Source organism: Delphinapterus leucas, chromosome 11 (genome assembly GCF_059928025.1).
Source record: "Delphinapterus leucas isolate spDelLeu-1000000601 "Yukka" chromosome 11, BTC_Dleu_Yukka2, whole genome shotgun sequence".
In the NCBI taxonomy this organism is placed as follows: domain Eukaryota; kingdom Metazoa; phylum Chordata; class Mammalia; order Artiodactyla; family Monodontidae; genus Delphinapterus; species Delphinapterus leucas.
Genome location: NC_143139.1, coordinates 15,552,131 through 15,570,056, shown reverse-complemented (window position 1 = coordinate 15,570,056; position 17,926 = coordinate 15,552,131). Strand labels below are relative to the sequence as shown.

The 17,926-nt window shown below is 39.8% G+C and overlaps 1 protein-coding gene across 12 annotated transcripts in view; it reads right to left on the bottom strand.

Annotated features, from left to right (window-relative positions):
• The window catches only part of PLEKHA5 (pleckstrin homology domain containing A5), a 244,389-nt gene that overhangs the window by 135,264 nt on the left and 91,199 nt on the right, over positions 1 to 17,926 (bottom strand). The gene's annotated exons all lie outside the window — the stretch shown is intronic.

Below are 17,926 nucleotides of genomic sequence, written 5' to 3'. Positions count from 1 at the left end.
ACTGTCGCGGCCTCTCCCGCTGCTGAGCACAGGCTCCAGACGCGCAGGCTCAGTAGTTGTGGCTCACGGGCTTAGCTGCTCCGCAGCATGTGGGATCTTCCCAGACCAGGGCTCGAACCCGCGTCCCCTGCATTGGCAGGCAGATTCCCAACCACTGTGCCATCAGGGAAGCCCTAAATTGTACAACTGTTTTTAGATAGCCATAAAATTAGGCAACTATCACCATAATCGATTTTAGAACATTTTCATCACCCCAAAAGAAAACCTGTACCCGTGAGTAGTCACTCATTACCTTCTCTCCCCAGCTCCTGGAAACCTCCAATCTATTTTCTGTCTCCACAGATTTGCCTATGCTGGATATTTCATATAAATGGAATCATATAATATGTGGTCCTTTGTGAATGACTTCTTTTATTTGGCATAATGTTTTCAAGGCTCACTCATGTTATAGCATGTATTAGTACTTCGTATCTTTTTGTCACCAAGCAGTATTCCATTGTATGGAGAGAGTGCATTTTATTTATCCATTTACGAGCTGTCGTAAGTTGTTTCCATTTTGAGGCTATTCTGAATAACGCTAGGAGGAATGTTCACGTACATGTTTTGTATACACATATGTATTCAACTCTCTTGGATATACAACAAGGAGTGGAACTACCCGGTCATCTGGTAACTCCATGTTTAGCTTTTTGACGAACTATCAAACTGCTTTTCAAAGCAGCTGCATCATTTTATATTCCCACCAACAATGGAGGAGAGCTGTAATTTTTCCACACCATTGCTAACACGTGTTATTGCCCATCTTTTTGATTAGAGCTATCCTAGTGGGCCTGAAGTGATAGCTCATTATGGATTTGATTTGCATTTCTGTGATGGCTAATGATGTCTAGCATCTTTGCAGGTACTTACACTTCTTTGGCGAAATGTTCATTCAGATCGTTTGCCCATTTTTAAATTGGGGTATTTATCTTTTTATGATTGAGCTGTGGGAATTTAAAAAAATTTATTCTAGATACAAGTCTCTTATCAGATATATGATTTGCAAAATGTTTGTGTTAACGTACAAAGAGGAAAAAGAACGCCATCTCTTCCAATAATTCAATCAGCAAACACTGTGGTCATGGGGTAAAACATGGTAATGACAATTATAAAACACCTTAATACATTAGCAGCATTTTATAATTTTCAACCTAATCCTCACATGGATGGTAATAACAGGCCTATTTCTGAAGTTGAGAATCAAAGGCCAGCAGAGGTAAAGTGACTTATTCAAAGTCTCTCCTGACTTCATTATTCTTCTATCACTATTTTTCTATGTGTCATCTTTCTTATTTGTTTTAAATTAAAGTTCTCTCCCTGTGTTGCTTTCAAATGTGTGAGCAAGCTGTCTCAATCCTTTTTAGAGCAAGGCAGGTATGTTTACACAGGAATTCCTCAAAGTCTCAGAGCTAAGTAGGATTAATAATACCCAAGTCTTTGGGTACCTTGTTCAGGCTGTGAGAGTATACCTACACACGGATAGTGTGACAGATCTCACAGAAGGAACTGTGCAGCCTGGCAGAGATTTGTGAAGGCTGACATGACACAGGTGGAAGGTGAGTGTCCCAATGAACCCAGTTTGGTGGTGTTCTATTAGTTTCTTAGGACTATTACCACAACATTGGCAGCTTAAAACAATAGAAATTTATTCTCTCACAGTTCTGGAGACCAGAAATCAGGCTGAAATTAGGTTCACTGCATCAAAATCAAGGTGTTGGCAGGGCCACGATTCCTCAGGGAGGCTCTAGAGGAGAATCAGTTCCTTGCTTCTTCCAGGTGCTGGTGGCTGCTGGCATTCCTTGGCTTGCGGCCCCAACATTCCATCTTTGGGGTCACACTGACTTCTCCTCTTATGCCTAAAATCTCCCCTTGCCCACCTCCCCTTATAAGGACACTCGTGATTGTATTTAGTCCCAGCTCCCACGATCCAGGATAATGTCCCCATCTCAAGGTACAAAATCTTTGCCATATAAGGTGACCTTCCAGGTTCCAGGGACTAGAACATGATCAGTACACATCCAGGGACCATTACTTAGCCAGGGGAGGGGGGTTTTACAAGACCCAAGAACAAAGTCCCAAAGTTGTGAAGGAGCAACTTCCACTATCTTCCTTTCTTTATACTCACAGTCCAGCTGTTTTACAAAAACTGCTCCTACAGCTATGGTCTTTCTATTCCAGCCCTAACACGATCCCCCAATACTGCTGAAAGTCACCATCTTAGTTACCTGACCAAGTAGCTTCAGTTACTCTTGAGAACAATTTTATACAGAGGAAAACACTATCGAAGATTCAAATCTGTTGTACAAAAAACAGGAGGAAAAAAGAGAAACTGAAAAATATATTGTTGTCTCTTAAAATTATTTACAAATATATGATAGAAATCTAACATTAAATAAGGAATTATACATTTAATATTAAATCACTTCTCAGCTATGCCAAAATAATTGAAATGTGCAATGCAGTCGTAAATGGTACACATGCAGTACACGGTTTAAAATGTACTGGCAATTTCTTTCCTCTTATACTAGATAGTGAGTATATGGGTATTTTTACCCCTATCCTTTGTAGGCCTATAATACCTTTACAGTATTTTTAAGGTAATTTTTAAGTATTAAAAAAGAAAAAGGTACAACGTAATCTTCCTCCATAAGTCCTAAAAAGCATCCAATGTGCTAAGCTTCAGGTTGATGTCTAGAATTACATCAGTAACTGTCTCAAATGCCACTGCTAAAATCTACAAACCGGTCAACTCCTTGGTTATGGAAAAAAACTCTTGCTTCATTATTAACTCTTTAGGGAAGTAGAGGAAAAAAGGTAGTGAAAATGAGAACGTCTCTGACCAACCAGGAAACAGACATGCTGATTAAGTCTCCCGATCTTCACATCCTTTGCCCTACAATTTCTATTTCTTGACACAGAAAGATTTTTGCACTATTTACTAAGATTAAATTATCCATCTCCCAGATGGATTTTGTTGGCTAGACGTTAACTGCCACAGTTCTCCCTTTCTTGCCATAAGCAACTTGGCCTCAAAGGAAAGATATGCTTTTCTGAAACACTTAAAGAGTTGTTTTTAGTTGAGAAAAATCATACTTTCTCATTGACTTAAACTGCAATTTCAGAGATTTATTCTTAAGGAAAAAGTATAGCTCCAAGAAAAATTTATTCTTATATCCAAAGCATACTTTCCTTTCTGACAGGAAAAGAATTTCTATCATAGTTCATCAGAACCATTCAAAAAAACCTCAGAGATGTGTGCTAGACAGCAGACAAGTTATCTACCAGACATGAAGAAGGCTGGAGAAGATCCCTATCCTTAATTCTGAACCTCTTCCATTGGAAATCATCCATGCTAAATGATGGCTTTGGGCAGGGGAAATTCCATCTGTATTAAATAAGTCACAGATCCTCTGTTCTCGACTTGTGATTTTTCTATCTTTGCGAAGTAGATTTTAAACTTATACGTGAAAAATGTCAGAAATAAAAATCTCAGAATATTTGCAGGATTTTAGTAAGACACGTATTTTTCATTAAAGGTTCTCTAAACTGCATATTCAATGTCTAGTCCTTTACAGTGGAGTAAATATGGTTACTAAACCACCAAAATACCAATTCTATGCTAGGCTTAATAAGAAACTTGGTCTATGTCCACTCTCAGAAACCAACCAAGACCGAAATTCAATCTGCAGAGCGTCCTGGGGTAAAGCAACCAAGCCCATCTCAGGCTCCCAAGTAGCTCGGGGTAGGAGTCCTTGCCCCCAGATCCGGTACCATTTGGACCCGCCCTTCTCAGAATACAATAGTATTTGAGAACTCGTACACTTGTTAGGTTAAAGCAAGAAAAAACACAGTTTAGATTAATTTCAAATTTAACAGAGGTGCCAGAATAAGAGCCTCAACTGCGAACCAAATCAAACTATCAATTTTTCAAAGCAAAATCAAAACAAAGAGCCCCTCAAGTGAGTGGGTGGGCCAGCGGACCAGCCAACAGGTATTTCACCTCCACGTGAGTCTGATGTGTTTCACTGAAGAGGCAGAAGGCTTGAGGCTCAAGTAAACTGAAGGCCATTCTGTAACTTCCCTGGCAGCATTCAGGATAATGGGGAAGAACTAGCACCTCGTCATGAGGGAAGAGAAAATGTTTAAAATTCAGTTCGGGGCCAGTGGGCTAAAGAGCTGCTGAGAAGTCATTCTGAGGTTATTACAGTACATTGTAGTTCAAACCGTTTTAAGGCTTAAAACCCCTAAGAAAAATGTGTGGCAGATTTGGCTAGGAGAGCATGCCCATAGCTGGTCAATCAAACGTAACAAAGACATTCTAGAAACTGTAGAGCCTGAGACGGTTTGTTTGCATTCGAACATTAAGCTTAAACATGGGTGGGAGGAAGATATTTTTTTTGGAAATGATGTAAGGCTATTGTTTTTGTTTTTGTTTTTCACCGGGCCATGCAGCATGCGGGATCTTAGTTCCCCCACCAGGGATCCAACCCATGCCCCCTGCATTGGGAGCATGGAGTCCCAACCACTGGACCACCAGGGAATTCCTGTAAGGCTATTGTTATTGTTGCTGTTATTATTTTTAACGTTTATTCTGACCTGTAGTTCTTACTTTTTATTGTTTAAACTGATGACACCTGCGGAAATACAGGTTACACAAAACTGAAAATGTTTAGAGTAAGTTAGGCAAGACCGATCCCGTGCATGTGGCTAACTGAAAGTCCCTTTCTTCTCTGCTAGGTGCGAGCAAAGATCTGGATGAGTGCATCCTGGGAACTCCCTGGCTGTCCAGTGGTTAGGACTCTGCGCTTCCACTGCAGGGGGCCTGGGTTTGATCCCTGGTCGGGGAACTACGATCCCCGCAATCCGCACGATGGCCCAAAAAAAAGGCTTATGCATGAGCGAATCCAAGATTAACAGGGAGAAAGAGCAAAACGAACCTAAGACACAAATACTGAAATGTGATTCCTGGACTAAATGTCTGCACTATAAATGCAAGCAAGTACTTGGTAAAAGGTTGCTAAGAAGGATCTAGATGAGAAAAAAGAACCAGGAAGCCACTAAGTCAGGAAGTGCAACCAAGAGAGGCTGACAACCTGAAATGCAGCAGGTAATCTGGGCACCATCAACAAAACATCAAGGAAACAACAGACTGAGGGGGAACTCACATGAATTTGCTGAGGGTTTAGTGACCATCTATTAAGAGCCTATTTAAAGAGTTATGTCACGTTAGGTTAAGTAAGGGGATTACATATACGTATATTTTGACACACATATCTTAAATCATCCATGCCCCTGAGCTCTCATTAAAAGTTTAATATCGAGTTAGTTAACTGACCTTGAATTAGCCAAAAAGCCAGTGTTAGAAGAAATGTACTAGAGAGAAGCTAGTGTACAATGGCTATGGCCCCAAAGACAAAGCATTGAGGTATTCTTCCAGTGCCAACCCACACACCCATTCAGTCTCTGATAGCTGAACAACTTTGCTCTCTATAAGGACTATGTTGGGCCAGATTTAACCAAATTTTCAATGGATGGGCCACAGAGGTCCAGGCTTCTTGGCTACAAGTAATTGTAAAATTCTATCAAGGTCAACAAAGAATTGTTTACAGTTAAAAAAAAAAAAGTCCCGGGCTTCCCTGGTGGCACAGTGGTTGAGAGTCCACCTGCTGATGCAGGCGACACGGGTTCGTGCCCCGGTTCGGGAAGATCCCACATGCTGCGGAGCGGCTGGGCCGGTGAGCCATGGCTGCTGAGCCTGCGCGTCCGGAGCCTGTGCTCCGCAACGGGAGAGGCCACAACAGTGAGAGGCCCGCGTACCGAAAAAAAAAAAAAAAAAAAAAAGTCCCTATCTATTCTTATTATTGGCTCATATGGTGATTACATAACAGAGTATGATAATTTTAATGTGTTTCTTAAACAACAGTAGTGTGAAAAGGTCTTTGTTTTTTAAAAAACAGCAAGTTTCACAAAAGTAAAGAGCCAAAAAGAACCGAAAATATAAGCTCTTAAATAGGTTATTCATTGATATGGATTGAAAAATATGAGATGGAAAATGTTTTAATTCAATAAACATTTAGTAAGTGCCAATTGTGTACCAGGTACACTTGGGTTTCCACTAATTTAAGAGTTCACACTTCAATAAGTGTGATTTTATTTATCTAACATTGTTTATATACTAATAGAAACAAATCTGAGGTATTTTTTTAGCTAAAATATTTATCACTTTGTCTACCAGGTCAAACACAGCTGGAACATAACAGGTATCTAGCAGTTATTCTATTTATAGAAGTTGGCTAAGCAACTGAGACCCTTTTAACATTTTATCATGTATGCATTCAGGTTTAAAAAATATATTATTATAAAAAGATTCCAAGTACATTATTATTTACAAATCAGTATACTTCTATGAATCTGATATTTCAGACAGCTGATAGGTAATATTTTGAAAAAACTTTAATACAGAAAATATATAATTGTTTGGAGAGGAAATTAAGGAGACAGACATTTATTCGACACCTACTTTTTGACTAACATCATCCTTGGGTTATTTTTATAAAATTCAATTCCTATAAATCTAAAAGAAAAGTACTGACATTTCTGTTTACTATTGAAAACACAGAAAATAGAGACATGCAGATACTTGCCTACAGTTACAAGTGGCAAAAGCTAGATTAGAACCCAGGCCCAACAGATTATAAATATGTTATTTCCCATTACAAATCATATTTTAAAAATTAATTTGTTTCTCCATGGGATTAATCTAGGCATAACTTTAAGAGTATGAATTAGAACTTGTGAGAATTATCAAAATCTTTACTTGGTCATATTGTGCCCCAAATCCTCCACAGGGTATTCACTGCCTACACTTCTAGCATTTGGGGCTTCTAAGAATGTAATTTTAGCTTATATCACCATTTCTATCACCAAATTTAATCATACCCTCTAAAACCCATTTACATTGTAATTCTAAGACGGTTCTTCTAAATACAAAATGAGAAAAGAACTGAGGTAATTTTCTGGAAGATATATGCAAACCCATAATTCTTCCTTCACTTCTCCATATATTTCAATATAAGAAATACATATTCAGAATTACTAAAATGTTTGCTAGATGTTTAATACCACGTATTGGTTTTTCTTTTCAAAAGTAAACCATATTCCAGAGGAAAAAGTTCTGAACAAGATGTTAAAGGCCAAGAAGTTGTGCTATAAACAAGCCCTCCTGGCCCATTATTACCCAGACTTACTTGACCACTGCCCCCATTTTCAAGTAACACCACTCAGGATCTCTAAGCACTACTGAACTCCATAAAAGCTATGGAAATAAATGCTCCTTAACTGGTAGATGCTAAGTTTAATAAGTGAGTACCTGAACTTAATGATTTGGAAATGAACAAAATATACAGGTATACACTTAATCTTTAGAAACCTGGCAAAGAAATCCTCGTCATCAGTAATTTTTCTTTTCATAGTCCCATCTTTTCATTTTCCCAGTATTCCTTAATATTTTTCTTTAATAAATCTTCTGATTATCCATTTCTCTTCTACTGAAGATCTATGATTAGAGGTAAATGGGACTAAATACATAAGAGAAAACAGTGTAAAGTATCATTTTGCCATGCAAATTTCATGATTATTTCGTGAGTAAATATGAGGGAAAAAGTTAAAATCTGTAATCTTCTACTTATATAATAGACATGGAATGTGTATTTCTGAAGACCACAGAGAACTTACACATTTGAAATATTTTTGATTAAAAAAGAAAACAGCTGATAGGACTCCGTAAAAGCAATACTTGCTTCTTTCCCCACAGTAGCTATCTGTGAATGACTTACAGTCCTCATGAATCTTTGCAACAGTCCAAGAAATCATCTTATTACCTTAGAAACCTTAAATGAACCTCCTATTACCATGGTAAAATATTATATTAAAAATAAGTGTAAATAAACAGGGTGTAGCTGCCACCCAAGGGCATACAAGTGAGTCAGTATTTAGAAGTGGGGATAGAGTTTTTGAGTATTGTCATGCAGTGCTCATCTCTAACTGCTAACCCTCCCTTTTCCATGAATATACAAGCTTAAGTATACACCCACCTCCTTCACATGTGCCAATCCTGGAAAATGGCATAGTGGGGGCAGCTCTCAAAATAAAGATATTTTAGGAAAGCATCACATAATTGCCTGGCGTTTGAAGGCACCGGGCTTTTAGTATTCTTTTCCTATTCCTCCCACCCCCTCATCGTTTTTCTAGAGCTCTTTAATGCACCTTCTATACCTCAAATTCCCTACCTGACATTTCCGTTTACTCACAAACGTGATTTTCACCCAAGGAAATAAATATGGTAATTTTATGCTTTTTCTTCAAATCTTCAAAAAATACAACGATTTATCTCGAGCAGAGTATGCAATTTTAATTTCTAGGAGAATACCCTGAAGATTTGCTTGCCAAGTTTATCTATTATAAATATATAATAAAAATCATGTTCATTATGAAATAATAATTTACAGATTTTAAATGTTGCTTGATATTATGAGACGATAACATGACAAAAAATTGCAAAAAAAGATTTCCGCCCCTTTAACTTCATGGTAAAACATGAACACGTTGGATAACAGAAAATCATCACAGAACATTTAAGTAAGATTATCTGCCTAGCAATCACCATATATGAGCTCAAGGGAAGTGAGAAGAGTCCCAAATGGCAAAACTATTATTGTACTCCCAACACTTCTGTAGCTAATTCAATAGCTAAAAACAGAACAAATTCCAAATATGAATCCTGAATAACTGTAATATATTTCACAAAGTGTTGTCAATCTCATTTTATTTTAGAGTATTTTAAATGACCAATTATATTATAAAGCCAATTTATTTTTGAACCACCTATGTAACATACATGGACATATTATCACAACGGAGCCTCTCATTCTCTTTAAAGAGTTCTTGCTCTTATGCTATTACTTTATTACATACGGTTTAAAAATTCTTGCTCTTAGGCTAAATTCTTGCTCTTAGGCCACTACTTTATTAGATACAGTTTAAAAGTGTGAAAGCACAAATTACAATTTAATTAAAATACAAGAACAAAAATGTTAAACTGTTCACATAGACAAATCCTGAACTCCCTCAGCACACAATTCTGCCAGCGTTATTCAGCACCAGTGAGCAAATGAAACTTGTGGAGAATACGGAGGAATATCATCATAGCAATTTACAAACTTGTCACCTGAAAAATATACTGAAAATGTTTCAAAAGATTGAGATTTGGACAGCGGAAACAATTTTCTCCCAGTCTCAGCTAAGTTACTTGCTACATAAAGCTTCAGCTTAGTACAAAACAAGCAGCAGATATAAGTAAAGACAGAGCCTTGCTAGGAATCACAGAATAGAATAAAACAGCTAATTAACTCACCAAATAGCCTTTGGCTAAAAGCTGCATTCTTCTCTTTGTCTCAGGCCTCTGGCTTCCAAACAGAAATTACATGCTCTCTGACAGAATGATGACAAAAGGGCACACCGTGATCTCTTTTCTGCTATTTCCGCTAGAAGAAAACTGAACCACACTGCAGCCTCCAAGAATAAGTACTTCATATGAGCATGCTCGGTATCTAATTTAAATGACTTGGTATTTCATGTCAGCATGTGATGGCCTACTTCCAAACTCCGAGAGCTGCAAATTCAGTCGAAGATCATTTACTGCAATAAACTAAACAGAGCCACCCAATGATAACTGATTTGTTTTTAACTTCATGATTTTTGTGGTTCATTTAACGTGATGTGACTGGAAATGATTATTTCTATACCGTTATTCAAACAAGTCCTTAGGTTTCATTAACTATGTCCACATAAGCATCCAAAATGCTGGAATGGGGCTTCCCTGGTGGCGCAGTGGTTGAGAGTCCGCCTGCCGATGCAGGGGACACGGGTTCGTGCCCCAGTCCGGGAAGATCCCACATGCCGCGGAGCGGCTGGGCCCGTGAGCCATGGCCGCTGAGCCTGCGCGTCCGGAGCCTGTGCTCCGCAACGGGAGAGGCCACAACAGTGAGAGGCCCGCGTACCGCAAAAAAACAAAAACAAACAAAATGCTGGAATGAACTGGAAATTTCAAGATATCCAGGATGTGATCCTCAAAAATAAATCTGACCACTGATAAATTAAGCAAACTATAAGCCTTTCACTTTTTAACCTCTTCTTCTGTCCTCCTGCCTATTCACTAAATAAAACCATCTACAAACTATCTAGTAGTATTTTAATTTCTCCTTTGGAAATATTAGTAAATATCAGTAAACTAGAATGTTCAGTGTGTTTATTAAAAATGTCTGCTCTCTTCAAACTATAGCAAATAGGATCTTTCTCACCTATCGATTATACATTATATAACAGATTACATGCTTATATAAAACAGACCTCACCCAAATGTTGATAAAGCTTTAAATAGGACTTAATTTTTTTTGTTTGCATTTTCAAGAACAATTTTTACCAAAATGCCACACACACACAAATCAACCAAACAGTTTGTGTATGCATGTTTCTGTCACCAAGTAACTAATTTGCCTGGTTTGTTGAGTAACTTGCTGCAAAGACCATACAGTTTTATATGATGGAAATATGGTCAAGAAGCTTATCCTCTGCTCACCATGACCAGTTCAGTCTTCCAGAAACAGAAACCTAGCACAGGAGATACAGCCAGCCCCACCAAACCAACCAGACAATTCTCAAATGTCCACTTCCCATTTTCACCTTGGGCAGACAAGCAAACTAGGAAGTGTCCATGCACTCAACACACACCCAGCCTGGGACAGCAAACCACTGACAGAGTGGGGCTGCCCTTTAAATGGACCCATGTGCTAATTTATGATTTTCCTTTCTTCACAACCCTTCTTGGTTACTTCTACCACTTCCCTATTGTAAACTACGTATACCCCGCCCTGCTACAGATGTCTCATTTTGTGAACTCTCTCCCTCCTCCCCCAACCCTCAAATTAACAAGGAAGGCCTGGGAAAGTAAGAAGGCATAGGAAATAGACAAACTCCATGGTAGCAGCCGGGATAAGGTCCCTCATAAATGGTGGGACAAGATCCTTAAAGGTTCAGAGAGGTTGTAAAAAATAAAATGTTAAAGCTTTAAAACAAACACAGAGAACCATTTATGGAAACATATCTAATTCCAATACCCTCCTAGAAAATAAAAGTGTTACGTTCAAAGAAACGTACCAACACACTAGTTTCTTTAGCATTCTACCAAAGCAACTTGTTCTACCAAAGAAAAATTTGTTAAGTTCAACTACAAGGTCTATGGGTGCTGTGTGCTACATAAATCTTTAACGAAAAAGCACAGGAAGTGAAGGAACACAGAATAGAAGCAAATTATCAAAAACGGTCAATATGCATATGTTTCGTGCACTGTTAAGTCTAGTAAGTTTTGTGTACTGTACACGTCAGGGTGAGGATTCTGTAGAAAGAGTAAGTTACCTAAAGTACTCAAGGAAAGCTCTATGATTCCTGAATGAGAAAGGAAAAGTTCTTCACTGAAAACTAGCAAACAAACAAAAAAATCTATATATGACACATGGTACAAGGCAATGCGGGTGGAGTGGAAGTAAAAAGCGAGAAAGACTATCTGTCTCCAGCAGAGCTTACAGACGATGAGGCAAGAGGGACAAATAACTAAGGTGAGATCACCACGGCAGAAGAGAGGTTCCTCTGTGTTCGGCAGAGTTTGGAGGGAAGACAGAAAGCATGCTCTGAGGGGAATTTAGAAAAGGTTTTGCGAGGGGGTGAACTTTTTGAAATGCCTAGATGAATAGTGAGGATCTGGTCCAGAAAGGAGAGGGAAGGAAGAGGAAACAGCCAGGTCAGGGACTGGGAGGGAGGACAGCAGAGGACCTGCGAACTGGTATGGGGACCAGAAAGTGTCAACACTGGGAGGAGGGAAAAGAGGACAAAGAAGCTCATTATTCTGGGATGGTACTTGGAAGCAGATGGCAAGAAGCATTTTATACCCTGAATAATGGGAGAGTTAGGGTCATGTGTTAAAAAGCAGAATGGAAGAGTCAACTTTGGAAAGATAGGCAGATACAGAAACAGGGGAAAGAGGCATTTATTTATTCCAGCACATGGCATAGTAAATCCCTTGTCCAAAGCACTTTTTTGAATTCTTCCGTATCACTTAACAGCTCTTCAAACTCAACTTCCTCTCTCCTAAAAATCTCACCTCAGCTGTCTGATTCAAATTTGAGGTCATCTTGTAATTACATGTATCCTTTGATTTTACCTAGAGGTCCTGTTTTTTTTTCTCTTCTTTTAAATCTTTCTCTCTCATCACTCATTCTTTAATTTACTTGCTTACGCTTTCTCTACCCACAAAACCTGATAAAAATTTTCCCAAATGCTACCCTGATAAGAATGGATGAATCTGTAAAAATTCAATAGAAGATATAACCTATGTCTATGAAGAGTGAGCAACCTCTGAAGGCGGTACACAGTTCTAGTGCATTTCACTGCATGTACACATGCGAGGTTGGGTGGATCTCTCTGTGTAATAAACATACCTGGCATTCATTCCCCACCACAGGAAGCGGAGGGGAGGAGGGAGAATGGAAATGAACATACGAGCCTTATATTGCAATTTGTTGTTTTGTTTTTTACCAGAGGGTCACAGCAGAATCATTCGGGTAGCAAAAACACACTCAAGCACACGCGTTCAGGGTCCAGAAATCTTTCAGTCTGCACACTCATTGTGGGGGCCAGATGTTATGAAGAAGCTCCCTACATGATTTTGAGGTTCCTCTGATTAAGAGCCGCTGTTTGAGGTACCCATCAGTTTACAGAGCGAGATGGACACATAAATAATTGAAAGACAATGACAGAGACAGGGAAGGGAGGATGTTAAAGATACAATAATTTTGCATGATTTACAGATCAGTTAAATTTGAGCAGGATTGGCAGGAAGAATGAAGATGTTCTGGTACAAAAAGGCAGCTGGATACCTCAGAGGACCTTTCAGAGCAAACAAAGGAACAACACGGGCAAGGCAGAAAGCCAGGGCAGATGCGTACGGGTGGGGAAAGGCGGGAAGCGTGTGCATGGTATGGGGGCAGCAAAGCAGAAAGAGGCCAGCAAGGCACACGGACAGTTTATGAAAGACTTTGTAAGTAATTCTAGAATGCACTAAACACATGAATGAACACATTTATCACTGCTAGCTCTTCAGAGACACAATTTTTTTTTTTTGGCTGCGCCATGAGGCCTCCAGGACCTTAGTTCCCCAACCAGGGATTGAACCTGGGCCCTCGGCACTGAAAGTGCAGAGTCCTAACCACTGGCTCGCCAGGGAATTCCCACGGAATAATTTTAAATAGTGCACTGACATGGCCCTATTTATGTTTTTAAATATATTGTTGATGGCAACTCGTCCGCAGAAAATGGATGAGGGAAGGGAGATTAATGGCTGGGGACTGATCGTTGATATGAGAATTAGAGGGAGAGTCAAAAGTAGTACAGTAAGAGGAAGACTGGAGAGGAAATAATAAATTTGACAGATTTTAAGGACAGAATCAATAGGATATGGTGCTGGACTGGATGGAGGGGTCAAACAGATGGAAAACTAGAGTACAACTATAAGGATTCTGGTTGGGGCAAGTGGGTGCAGTGAGGCGACTAATTAAGCCAGAGAAGACAGATGCAAAAGACGGGTGTAAGGCTTGCATCTCAGGGAGAGTGATTCAGCACAAGGAGAGAGGACAGGAAGGAGAGCTAGCTCAGTCTGAAACAGGTGGAGTTTAGCATCCTGACAGCTCCCTGGTGATATCTACTATTGGCTGAAGGAAATATACATCTGGGGTTCAACACTACAGACCCTGGGAACACTTTTTTAATAGCATTGTGGGGTTGAAAATCAGCTTAGGAAAGGCTCAGGTGGGACTGAGTCCTCAAGAGACTTAATAACAAGTATATTTACTGAGGGCTTTACTTTTTGTCAGACACTGTGCTACAAACTTTACAAGGGTTGCATCATTTGCCCCTGCAACAACGTTACGTGATAACTTTATTTAAAATCTCAAATAGAGGTGAGAAGATGAAGGCAAAGAGCTTTTTAACTGTCTTTCCCAAGTTCACACAGCTGGCAAGTGGTACAGCTATGCTATGATTCCCTAGTTGGTGTGTTCACCAGGAACTTCCTACACTAACTCAACTGTTAGGATGCTTAAAAAAAAAGCAATAAATAACACTTACAGAATGTTAAAAACATATGGGTTCATTTAATATTAGCAACATCCCTATGCAATAGATCTGATTATTATTCTACCTATTTTACAGATCTGGAGACTGAGGCCCAAGAGGCTTACCCAGTGTCACTGATAATCAGTACAGGAATGTGGATCCAAAATTTTGGACCCCAAAACCCATGGTCTGAATGAGATCTAAAGGGCAGTAAGCTTACGAAGGAGGCAGAATTATCAAAAAAAAGGATTTTCAATAGCTGAGACAATGTGGAAAAGAGGCGGGGTAAGAGACGAGAGTAACTGTGAAGAGAAGAACTGATAGTTAAGGGAGAAGTAATGAACATGAGGCAAGGAGGACTAAACCGGTTTCTATTTAGCTTTACTGAAGTTAAATTTACATTCATGAAACTCATACCTGGTAAGTGCACGATTCAGTGACTTTTCGTAAATTTATAGGTCGTGCAACCATTACCGCATCCACTTCAAGAACATTTCCATCACCTCTAGAAGTTCCCTTATGCCCCGTTTGCAGTCAGTCTCCACTTCCACTCCCAGCCCCAAGCAACAGGCTCTTGAAGAGGAGAAATAAGCCACAAGTTAGAAGCAGCCACAGCCACCACTGTCACCACTTCCTTCCTTGGGACAAACGGATGACATTCCTCAGTACAACACAGTAACAATCAGTCATTAGTACTCACGCTATACATCTTGTTGGTAAAAGAGTCCTATTCAGATTTTACTGCTTTCCAATTCAAAGATCTTCAGAGCGTATCAACAAGAAAAAAAAGTAGAAGCCCTGTGACTTTTTAAAATATGCAATCTTAATAACTAATACAACTGGGATTTTTTCCCAAATATATAGCAATAAAGTGAGCCCAGGCAATGTACAATAAAAAAAAAATAAATAAATAACAGGAAGAGTCTCTGCAAAATCCAGGGCATATATTTGCAAAAGTCTTTGGTAAAGGAATACCTTCTGCACAATAATTTGTTACTGTCTGACAAAAGGAGAACTGTAAATTTTAAAACATATTTTCATAAAGTAAACCTAAATATCCCAATGACTTTTATTGCAGTGACAAACCCTTAGCATCTACTTAGCGTGTGGCAAGATAATGAATAGATGTAATTATACATTATTTTGGAATTCAAGCTGTCTCTTGCTATAGACAATGCTTAAGGCTATAAGAAAATCTCTCGCACTTTGTGAGAAAAACAAAAGCGAATGCAAAATTTTGCTTCCAAATAAAGACATAAGAGAAAAATATTTTAAAAAATATTGTATTGTGTAAGTGAAAAGAAAAAATGAGGGTGGGGCAGAACTATTTTCTACTTTCTACTGAGAGACAGAACGTATTTCTTAGTGTCTCTTCCCCAAAACCAGAATAGTCAATTTCTTTCCATTCTAAGGATTCTTAGTCAATTGGGTAAAATATTATCATAAGTATCACAGAAATTTATAACCTGAAAAAAGCAATTTCTTCCCTTTGTTCATTCATTCATTCATTCTACAAATATTTATTTATTTATTTATTGGCTGCGCTGCATATGGGATTTTAGTTCCCCAGCCAGGGATCGAGTCCGCACCCCCTACAGTGGAAACACAGAGTCTTACCCTCTGGACTGCCAGGGAAGTCCCCACAAATATTTATTTTTACTTAAATTTTTTATTTGATAAATGTGACATGTAACATTTTGTAAATTTAAGGTGTACATGTTACTTTGATACAATTATATATTGTACTATGATTGTCACTGAAGCAATATTTATCACATTACATCATTATAGTGCAATATTATTGTCTATATTCATTACACTCGCAAATAGTGACTGAGCATCAACTCTGTGCCAGACACGGTTCTACATACTAGGGAGAGAGCAGCACACGGGTCTGTGCTCTCACGGAGCTTACTTTCCCTTGGGGAAGAAGCTCGATAAACAAAGAATGTACCATATTCCCTCAGGATCCACGGGGGACTGGTTCCAGGATCCCCCCAAGGACACTAAAATCTGCAGAGGCTCAAGCACCTTATATAAAATGGTGCAGTATTTGCATATAACCTAGTCCGTATACTTTAAATCATCTCTAGATTAGTTATAATACTTAATAGAATGTAAATGCTACATAAATAGTTGCTGGTGCGAGACAAATTCCAGTGTTGTGTTTTGGAACTTTCCGGAATTTTTTTCTAAGTATCTTCGATATGTGGTTGGTTGAATCCGAGGATGCAGGACCGTGGATATGGAGGGCCGACTACAAGTCAGCGGGAGAGGGTTATGCTAAGATAAATGACTGAATGAAGGCTGGATGGCCAAGAAAAGTCCTGAGGAGGTAACATTTAAGCACTGGCTTGAACAACCGCAGAGAAGGCGGAAAAGAAACCCAGACAGAGTGGACAGTGTAAAGGCTCCAAGGCCGCCATATATAAAGAGAAGAAAGAAGGCCCAGGGACTAGAGTGTGGTGGGCGAGAGAAAGAGCTGAGAGATGAGGTGTGAGAGGTCGCAGGTCCACTGGTGTTGGATTTATGAGCCAGAGAAGGAGCTCTGGATTTTATTCTAAGTGCTATGGAAAGCCACTCAAAGGCTGTAATGTGATGTGATTTGTACATCTGTACATTTTAAAAAGACGCCTTTGGCTACAGCATGGAGAATGGGTTGTAAAGGGTCAAGAAGAGAAGCGAAAACAGTTGAGAGGCCACTGGAATTGTCTGGGTGAGAAGTGATGGTGGCACAGCTGTGAGGTACGGCAGAGAGAGAGAAGCCGGCAGATCTAGGATGCTTTTTGGGCAGAGGAAGGGTCAACAGAGCCTGCTGATTGGAGGTTGCGAGTAGGTGGGTAAGTGAAGGAAAGAGAGAAATTAAGGACGGTGCAAAGATTTTATTGTTCTTCTGATTAGATCCATGAGACACTATGTGGTGAGGTCAGCAGGTGGAGAAGGGGGACAAGGTCTGGCTGGAGATGCGGGTTTATGGGTGACTGGCAAATGGTGTGCAAAGCGCCTTGGAAGTGAATGAGGTGACGGAAAAGGGAACACAGGACAGATGCTGTGCCTTCATCAATCCACAACACCTATTACAGGTGCTTGGAATATGGGTGAAAAACTCAGACCCTTGCCCTCATGGAGTTTACACTCTCTCAGAGAAGACAAATACAACATAACAAATAAGTAAACTGTGTTGTATGACAGGGTGGGTAAGTGCTATGAAAAAAAGAAAAAATAGAGGAATCAAGGGTGTGGCTAGGGTGGTGGAGCTAAATGGGGGTCTGGGTGAGCTCATTCAAAAGATGAGATGTGGGGCTTCCCTGGTGGCGCAGTGGTTGAGAGTCCGCCTGCCAATGCAGGGGACACGGGTTCGTTCCCCGGTCCGGGAAGATCCCACATGCCATGGAGCGGCTGGGCCCGTGAGCCATGGCCGCTAAGCCTGCGCGTCTGGAGCCTGTGCTCCGCAACGGGAGAGGCCACAGCAGTGAGAGGCCCGCGTACCACAAAAGCAAACAAACAAACAAACAAAAGATGAGATGTGCACGAAGGGACAGGCTGAGGGAAAGGGCAGTGCTAAGTCCCTGAGGTAGGAATAAGTAAGATCACTGGCATATCTGAAGAATGGCAGGGAAACCAATGTGGCTGGAGCAGAAGAAGAGCCAGCAAGGAGTGCCCA